Raw genomic sequence first — 8,570 nt, 5'->3', positions numbered from 1 at the left:
TCTTTTTATGTAGTCAAAAAAAATTGTATTGTTAATTTTTTTGTTATTATGCTTTTTGTTCTATTTTCAGCAAATGTGATTTATGTTTACGTAAGAATAAGACGGAATATGCTGTCGTTTGAGTCATCATCCATTTTTGAATATTTTTGAATAAATTTTTGGTTAATCTGACATTTTAAAAAATACTCGGTAACGCATTATGTCCTTCTGTAGATGACTGTGTTGGCATCAACCATGTTAAGGGCGATTATTCCTGGCTAATACAATGCTTCGTGAAATGATACTGACTGTAAGTTCTACGAATTTGTCAGAGAGTCGTGGGCCTCTCAATGATGAAGTTTTTTTAATGTTTATAGATTGCAAGCAAGCACAGGAGTGTAATGATAACAGCTAAGTATGATCTATAAGTATTATCTGTATTACCGTAATAGGAGAAATTCCCACCATGCAAAATTGCATACTTTACCTTTTGGAACCGAGTATTTCGTGAAGATATTCAGAGAACAACGCGCTATAGAGATCAAATGGCGCAAAATGCATCACTTCCTTGGACCGAAACCCTTGTGGTAATGCGGCACAAATTCGTTTAACGCCTCGAAGCTCCAAATGTAGCATTATGGTTGTAAGGCCTAATGTACACCATTCGGCTCCAAGGACCAAATGTAGCGTTATGGTCGTAACTCCTAACGTACACCAAGTAAACTTACACAAAGTAAATACGGTCGGGGATTATCTGGTAACTCAAACCCGGTACGTTACCGACAGTTCGAATTGTTGACCGATAATATTTGTTGTAAGAGATATATACATGCTATTTATATATAACAGTGTTGCTTCGTTAACCTATGTTTATTATGTAAGTAGGTATGCAAGAATAAATAAATACTAGCTGCTTTATTTATGATGCAGACGATAGGTTACAATTAAGAAGCATGCCACTTTATAAACATATCTCGCTGTCCTTTGATCGAACGCCCAGGCAAATAAATTACTACCGCAAAATTAAGAAGCAATTAGATGAACGCATCGCTGCTGGGGAATCCAATCTCAAGATCAAGTATATTCGCGAAGTTCCTACCATAGTTTCGTTAAACTAACTTTGCCCAACAGTAAAATTGACTTAGAGTGCTATTTTCAGAACGTTCGTGGTTTGCGTACAAAAGTTGACGATTTCAATGCTTCGATAGTAATGTGTGAATACGACCTGATAGGACTTGTTGAAACGGCCTTAACAAATTCCATTTCCAGTGCGGAATATTTTCCTAACTGCTACACAGTTGAGAGATCTGATCGTCAATACGAGGTAACTAAACAAAAATGGGGAGGAGGTGCGCTTCTCGCTGTTAAAGACTGTACATCTGTTGATCGCATTGATATGTCAGAATTTTATGCAATTGTTCCATCAATTGATATGTTGGGGTGTAAATGTTGTTTTGATTCGCATACAGTGTATGTTTTTGTTATATATATTCCGCCCAATACAACACTGAATAACATTACTAAGTGTACCCATTATCTTGAACAAGTGTGTAGTGTCTTAGATAAAAACATAGTAATCATGGGAGACTTCAACATCCCAAGTTTCAGTAACGATGGTTATGATGATAGTAAATCAGAATCGATATATAATCTAACCGATCTACTCAATCTAAAACAATATAACACTGTTACAAATGTAGATAAGAGACTGTTGGATCTTGTTTTATCGGATATTCACACAGAAGTAACGCGTGACTTGGTGCCATTACTTAAAGAAGATGTTTACCATCCGGCCCTGCGTTTTACTTTGCAGCTGAAATATGCTTCTGGAAATAAATTCCCTCTTAATATAAATCATCCTAGCTATAATTTCTCAAAAGCAGACTTTCTAGGTCTTTATAATGCGCTGCTTAGCGTTAATTGGTCATTCCTTCATAATTATACGGATGTTAACCTAGCTACCACAGAGTTTTACAATGTCCTTTATCATTTATTTAATCTCCATGTACCTTTACGGAAGAAAAATGCCAGGACGTATCCAGTGTGGATGACTGGTGCTACAATACGTAACATAAAACTTAAAAATTATTACTTTCGTAAATATAAAAAAAATAAGTACGCTAATCACTACGAAAAGTTTTCGCAGCTTAGGCTACTTATCAAAAAACAAACTAAATTGGAGTATCTCAATTACGTGCACAGTATTGAAAGGTCCATGAACACTGACATTAACAAATTTTGGTCATTCGTGCGTCAAAAAAAAGGTTGCACAAGGATACCCAACAAAATGTATTATAACGATGTGTGCTATGATTCTCCAGAAAAAATTGTCAACGCATTTGCTATGTATTTTGGCAGTGTTTACCTATCTGATGATGGTTACAATGATAGTGCAAACAAGGATAATGAATTTAACAATTTGCCGTGCATTAACATCGGTAGTGTTTTAGAATCGCAAGTTATCCAGGCAATAAGCAAACTACCTAACAAATTCACGGCTGGTCTCGATCTAGTGCCAAGTTTCCTGATAAAGGATTGTAGAGGGGTGCTGGTCCAACCATTACTATTACTTTTTAACCTATCTCTACGAACTAATACGTTTCCTGACTTGTGGAAAAAGGCGCGCATTTGTCCCGTTTTAAAATCTGGTGACTTGTCGCAAATTAACAACTATCGGCCTATCAGCATACTGTCTAATTTTGCGAAGGTCTTTGAAATTGTAATTTATGCTTGCGTTTATCCTCAAGTTAATAAATACATTTCGCGATACCAGCATGGCTTTATGGGTAATCGGTCTACTGTGACCAATCTGACATGTTTTACACAATATGTGTCTGAAGTTGTGGATAATCAAGGCCAAGTAGATACCAGCTATACTGATTTTGCCAAGGCCTTTGACCGTATTCATCATTCCATAATAATTAATAAACTAAGAGACTTTGGTTTTCATGAATCGATGCTATCTTTCTTACATTCTTACCTGCTTAACAGAGTGCAATATGTGGCATTCAACAACTATAATTCTGAACTGTTTTCTGCATCCTCAGGTGTGCCCCAGGGGTCTAACCTTGGGCCACTACTGTTCGTTCTCTTTATAAATGACCTATCAACTCAAATACCGTGTACACATCACTTTTATGCCGATGATTTGAAAATTTTTTATGGTATTAATGGGATTGGTGACTGTGAATATTTACAAAGCCAATTACGGATCGTTCAAGATTGGTGTGATGCTAACTCTCTTCATTTAAATACATCGAAATGTAAGGTGGTCACATATACAAGAAAATTGCAACCCATTACTTACTTGTACAGATGTGGAGATACTGTTCTTAATCGTGATATTGCGGCTGTGGATTTGGGTGTTACATTTGATAATCAGTTATCTTTTACCACTCATATTCGAAATATCACCAGCTCGGCGATGAAGATGATAGGTTTTATAATTCGCAATACAAAAAGCTTTAAGGACATCTCGTTAATAAAATTACTTTATATCAGTTTTGTTAGATCTAAGCTAGAGTATTGTGCTATAGTTTGGTGTCCGCACTATAAAAATATGAAACATGAAATTGAATCTGTGCAAAGAAGACTATTGAAATATCTCGCATTTAAGTGCGATGGAGTTTACCCTCCTCAAGGGTATGAGAACGCGCTACTCAACGCACGGTTTGGACTTCTTTCTTTGGAAGTTCGGAGGTTAGTTCTCGGACTGACCTTTCTATACAATATAGTGTCGAATAAGGTGGATTGCATTGAGTTGATGTCTTTGATCAAATTTTCGGTTCCACTTCATGCCACTCGGAATGTTGTTACATTTTATTGTAAGAGCGCCCGTACTAATTTAATGTTAAAGTCGCCGATGTTTCACATGTGCAGTACATTCAACAAAATTTCTCGGTTAGGTGATATAAATTTTCACACCCTTAGGGAGTTAAAGCAATTGTTGATTGTACAATACCATACAATGCATTCATAGTTTTTCATTTTATTAATTTTCTTTTGTTTTGTTTTTGGTTGTTTTGTTATGTAGAACAATAAGGTATTATTATATTAAGATTTAAGCTAATATTTCACTTTTGCACACTTTATTATTTGTAACGTCATATTGTCCTGTAATTGGAATGTTTGTTTTTCTGTTGGGCAATAAAGGGAAATTTAATTTAATTTAATTTAATTTAAATAAAATAAACAATTCCATGTAAGATTTGAATCCATACAGAAAAATCGATCTTAATCTTATCTTATCTATCAAATATTCTAATGATAATTACTTTCCCGCAAAATCTTACGCGCAATGATATAAACAATTGATCAAAGAAAAGCAAATCAGTTTATTTAATATACGTAGAATGCAAGACGTACCGGTACCCTACAGCTGGTGTAACTGTGACGCCACAGAGAAATTCAGATAAACGACCCTGGTTTCCAACATTATTACGGAAAAGTATAACGACGACAAAAGCAGGATTATGACAACGAATGCATCCTTCCAATCTTACATCCTTTTCATTAATCAAATTCGTCATAAATAATATAAGCGTGTTAACAACAAAAGCTTTTCATGTACGAGTAGTACTCAACCGCAATTACCTCTTCAAAACTGGTCGATTCGTTGATCAATTGTTGATGTGTATGGAAAAGTACCTACTCTTGGAACAATATTTAGTACTTCTTCCACTAATTAGATGCCACATAAAAATATAAGTATAGATGGTAGAACACCTCTCCAAAAAAAATATAAACTCGCTGAAAAATAAATAAAACAGTTATATAAATTACGTTTGGTCAATATTTCTATAAGAAAACAATCGCCCCACATATGACTAGTAACCACACTTGTTTTTTTTGGGTTCAAAAACTCATTAGGATCATCAGCGCTACAGTTTCATTTACCTACGTTAGGCGGTACGCTCATTTTAATTAAAGAGAAAAATGACGTTTGGTGTGTATCTACCGCGTTTCGAATAACTTTCCTTCAATTTCGTTAACATTGCAGCATGCAACAGATTATAAGTGTGGAACTGGCAGACAGAGAAATGATTTTCCTGGACATTGACTTAAAATACGAAAACCACAAACGTGCATACACATTGATCTAGAATTTAATTAACACTTAAAGTGAGAAGGAATTAAAATCTTCTTTCGAGAGCACGTTTTTATGGCATTCTCACCACGTACCTACTTACCTCTTAAAAGCTTCTTTGCTTTACTAAATTATTTACAGAAATTGACTGTCGCAGGAGGCTCTCAACGTAAGAATCTTTTCAAAGCTGTCAAGTATCGCACTCTTGAGAACAAGCTTTCCATGTCAGAAAAGCTTCTGTAAGCTTCCATTACTGCACCGAAGACTTACATGAAAAAGGAAGAAAATTTAATAAGAAAACGTATACCTACTTCAAGATTATGTGTAGCGTTCGTTCGATGCACTTTTCGTATACGGTTTTAAGCTTAAACTCGTTTTTTAAGAGCTTCACGTAATCGGATTATAGTTTCCCATAAAAGTAACGTCGTATTTTGTTTACAGGGACCACTAGAAGGGTATGTCTTACAGAAGAATGCGTGCGGACAGGTGAGTAGATTTTATGCTTGTCCCTTCTTTTACACTTTACGATTACAATGTCAACAGAAATGCTTGCAGTGCCCAAAATTGTATTATATTATTACACAAGTAATTTCCCGAGGGAAATTTTCTTCAAACGGGACTGTCGCACGCGACTCCTATTGTAATAGTATTCTGTTCAAACCGCGATTTATTCATTACTGGCAAAATGTTCTCCAATTGTCGTATAAATCAGAAAGAACTCAAATTTCTTAGCAACCCCTGAAAGGGATTTGGAAGAGATGCGACACAATGGTGACATTTGCTAATGTCACCATTAAAAGCAATCCATGAACTTCCAAACGAAGGACTTAATTAACAAGAATAGCTGACAAAGAATAGAACCACCTACACAAAAATGATCCCACGGTTGTACTGATGTTATAAAACACGCACGTGTGCACTTAAAAAGCTCTTAGAAGAATGAACAACAATATCATGTTTTTAGGTAATCGGCGTGCAGAAGAATTTCCTTTTGTGCGCATGATATCATTTTTGTTCAAATAGCATGTAGGTATTAACTAAGAAAGAAAAATACGTAATTATTGAAAAGGTGTTTTTGTGTGTCTTCAAAAACATTAAGTAATCAGTTTAGATCAGTCTGCCTAATTTTAGCAATTTTAAATACTTGTTTCGTCAAAAATTCCGCGCTGAAACACTGTTTGTATCAAATGTATCGAATTTTATTAAATTACGATTATCGAGACTTTAATTATGCCTAAAGGGATTTGTTTGCGTGAAAGTAAATGATGATAAACGAGCGTTTAACGAGGCGGCTGAATTGTGACACCGATTCACTAAAAAATTGCTTTGAATCCAATCTCAATAATTCAGAGATATCGCCTTTAATTGCTTGTTAAAGGGGTTATTGATTGTCGATAACCAAATACACCGCAGTTAACTAAAAACGTATTTGTGGGTAGTGTATAAGTTTGTTTACATTCGTTGCCATACAAGTTTGTTTCGGCGCGGTTTCCGGACATAGTATATATAAACATAAAACGACTTGGATAAAATAACTTAATTATATAGTTACTGCCTATATGGCATAGGTATATGTAATTTATTGTAATTCTGGAAGATAAAACCTCTAGGTTCCTAGGTTTTAAGACATTCTAGGTCCCTAAGCTTTGGCCCCATTTTTATCGAAGCAGATATTTGGCCCTTTGCCTGAAGGACACCTTTGGTAGAACCTTAGTTTGTTTTTGGCCGGAGACGAGCCTCTGTAACGGCTTACTTACATTTTACTGTAACAATTAATTTTTTGTAATAAAATAATTAATACCACGGCTAGCTCAGTATTGAATAACGACTCTTGCCTTGCAGGAGGTTGGTTCTTTATCCCCACTGAAAATTAAAACCTGATGCACTGGTTTCATCACTATCAAACAAATTAACTTGTTCGAATATATTGTTGGAAATAATCTCCTACCACACCAATTTTTTTTATTTAAAATATAATGTACTTCATGTAACTAATACAAAATAAAGTTTTAATGCCTAATCTAATAATTAATTACCTAGATGTTTACTATTCGTAATTAACCAAACGCCTGGTACAAAATTCAAAATAAATCTACGTGCCTCTAGCTGCTAAATATCATTTATCCCACACAAAAGAACTGAACTGAAAATTCAACTTCAACAAAAAAAAAACAATATCTTTGGTTTGGGTTCACTTATCATCACGGGACAAACTCTCGTGGGTCGACCTCTTCAGGAATGTTAGAATGAATTTAAATGTAAATCTGTTATACAAAATCCACTCCCATGGTTACATACTTAATGAAAAGCTTACATTTATCGATGAGTGGAAATATTCTCTAATCGACAATTGATTTTCGCCTTTTGAAGGGTAGCAGCAATTTATAAAATGTGATGGTGGAAACACCTTGTACAATACAATAAGGACTTTTTGTATCACCAGGTAAAATTTGGTTACTCGTGGAAAATGAATGATTTTGAATAAGGGACAAACAGTGCTTCAGGTTTCTCGCCATTTCAATAAAAGCACGAATTAATCATCTTTGATCTTTTTACCGGTTGTCACTTTATTCAAAATCTTATTAGTACCTCGTATAAACAGAATAGGTGCACAAATTTGATTGATAAACTGTTTTTTTAACGCAACTAATCACTTCAAATGGCGCAATGAAATGTTTTGCACCTTGAACCTCAACGTTTTCGTAACAGTTTTAGTAACAATTGATTTAAATGAGACCACGTAAATCCTATTAACGGAAGGAATTTGTTTGCTTCCGCTTTGAGAGGTAACACCGGTCAACTTCGCTACGTAATTATGTTCCTTTCTTTCGTACTTCTAATATGTTCCGAGTTACAACGGCGCAAATATGAACATTATTCTCATGTTTGTGATTTTTTCTCGTTCCATTGTTTGAAAAAAACTGGACTAGGCACTCACAAATATTACCCAAGGAAGAGGATAGGGGCATTGAGATTCGGCTAGTAAACTGCGTCAGTAACCCAGTCCAAAAATTAATGGGACAATTAATGCAAATCTTCTTTTATAGAAATTTTGTAGCCATCTTGAGATTGAATCCATATTTGATTGAAGGTAGCAGACTTAACTCCGTTGATTGACAAGCTTGGGCCAAATTTAAGTGGATTTCAAGCAATAAATTTGGTTAAGCTCTTTTTAAATAAATGGTCTTCTCCTCGTGAGCTTTTTAAAGCAAATTCAGTGAAAATCTTACTGATTGCAAGCAAGTTGGCTAGTGAGTGAGATAAAGTATATTCCCTATTCCCAAATTATCGAAAGAAAAGAGGGGCTATTTGTTAAAACCGCCAAAGAAAGTCTCATTCCCTCAGCTCACGCGATGGTGAGATGAACTAAAGACGGTTAAATGCCCTGAGATTATCCCTAATCAAGTTAAGTAGATGCGCCTTTAAGAGGGTAAAACGGAGAATATAATCTGCACGTAAATGTAACTGACACAATGAAAGCACTCCATAGCGAGTGTAAAATCCA

Source organism: Photinus pyralis, unplaced genomic scaffold, assembly GCF_008802855.1.
Source record: "Photinus pyralis isolate 1611_PpyrPB1 unplaced genomic scaffold, Ppyr1.3 Ppyr1.4_LG7, whole genome shotgun sequence".
NCBI classification, from domain to species: Eukaryota; Metazoa; Arthropoda; class Insecta; order Coleoptera; family Lampyridae; genus Photinus; species Photinus pyralis.
Note: the sequence above shows the minus strand (reverse complement) of the source record.